General features: G+C 44.8%; 1 protein-coding gene across 3 annotated transcripts in view; it reads right to left on the bottom strand.

Moving 5' to 3' along the window:
• si:ch211-45c16.2 (mitogen-activated protein kinase kinase kinase 13) overlaps positions 1-1,126 on the bottom strand; it is a 133,843-nt gene extending 132,717 nt beyond the window's left edge. For 2 of the 3 annotated variants that reach the window (XM_043693384.1, XM_043693386.1), the window contains exon 1: positions 967-1,126. The gene's annotated coding sequence lies outside the window, so the exon portion shown is untranslated. Of the gene's footprint in view, positions 1-879 lie in introns of all 3 variants that reach the window. The other variant, XM_043693388.1, reaches the window with a different exon arrangement.
• Between the last annotated feature and the right edge of the window lie 543 nt (positions 1,127-1,669).

Raw genomic sequence — 1,669 nt, forward strand, 5'->3', positions numbered from 1 at the left:
TCTGCCTCACACAAACACACACTTTAACACAATCTTTCTCTTGCATAGACATTCTCTCTCACACACATTCTATCTTGCACAGACACTCTCCCTCACACACACACACCTTTTCTCACACTCTCTCTCTCACAAAGACTCTCTTTCTCAATACACACACTTTCTCACGTACACACATATCCTCTAATACACTCCCCACACACTTTCTCACACACTTTCTCTCCTCACACACTCTTCCCCATACTCACTCTCTCACATACATAAACTCTCTTACACAAACCCTCTCTCACTCACTCTCTCTCACACACACACACTCTTTCTCTCAATCACAAATATTGATAAGAGTCTTCTGTCTATGGATATAACTGATTGTGAAAAAAGGCAGCAGCAACAATGGCCTCTTACTATCCAGTTTGTTAACAAGAGAGCTCCAGGGAGCAGTCTTGAGCACTTCAGGAATATCTTTAGACAGATTCAAGTATGGACTGTATGTGTGCTGTAAAGCAATGCAGAGAATGGAGACACAGGGTGGTGACCCAGAGCAGTGTGTGTAGTAGTGGGGGAGAGCTAACTGAGGGGCTCAGCAGGTGAAGCAAATCAACAGGAACATCTGAGTACAAGACACAGGGTACATCGGCATTGAATGCGCGCGCACACACACACAGTCTCAACACACACAGTCTCACACACACACACAGTCACACTCATACACAGTCTCACACACACACAGAGTCTCTCACATACACAAACAATACACACACACAAATGTTCACAAACAATAAACGCAGAAAAATACACACACGTACACAGAAATACACAGATGTATACACTAACAAAAATATACAGACATGAATGTCCATATATACAGATAAACACACATACATTTGCCTGGAACCACATAGTTCATGGGGCAGGCACAGGAGGCCAGTAATGACGTTCCCAAATCACATTCGGAGCGATCGACTCTACCTGCAGTCCAGGAGTCAGGAACCGGCCTATTCCGCTGTTGTCACAGTGGCTGTGAAGTCTGCCAAGTGGTTTCGCTGTCTGAGGTGGCACACAACACACAGTAGCATGTGATTCTGCATGGATCCTGCCAAGAAGTTCAGTTCAGCCTACCTACCCTCATTCCCACTGCATTCTAACCACTGCCTATAAGACAAAGGTCAACTGCAGCTCCCACATAGACAGAGAGAGAGAGAGAGAGAGCAAAGTAAATCATTAACCAGCCGACTGACTGGAGTGGCTGTGGGCTCTATATGCTGGGTAAGTGAGAGTGAGAGGGTGGACGGGCAGCAGTCAGAATTTGAGAAGGGGTGTCTGTCAGAAACAGCCATTGGTCCAGAGAAATATGAACACTATCTCTGCACCCTACACACACACACAGAAAAACACACACACAAAAAAACACACATACACACAGAAAAACACACACACAGAAACACACACGCACAGAAAAATACATACACACACACACAGAAAAACACATACACACACAGAAAGATACATACACAAACACAGAAACACACACAGAAACACACACACAGAGAAAAGCACACACAGAAAAACACAAACATACAGAAAGACACATACACACACACAGAAACACACACACACAGATACATACGTGCATGCACGTGCCGCACACGCACACACACCTCAGAGTCTTTAG

This window comes from Chiloscyllium plagiosum, chromosome 7, assembly GCF_004010195.1.
Source record: "Chiloscyllium plagiosum isolate BGI_BamShark_2017 chromosome 7, ASM401019v2, whole genome shotgun sequence".
Taxonomy (NCBI): Eukaryota; Metazoa; Chordata; class Chondrichthyes; order Orectolobiformes; family Hemiscylliidae; genus Chiloscyllium; species Chiloscyllium plagiosum.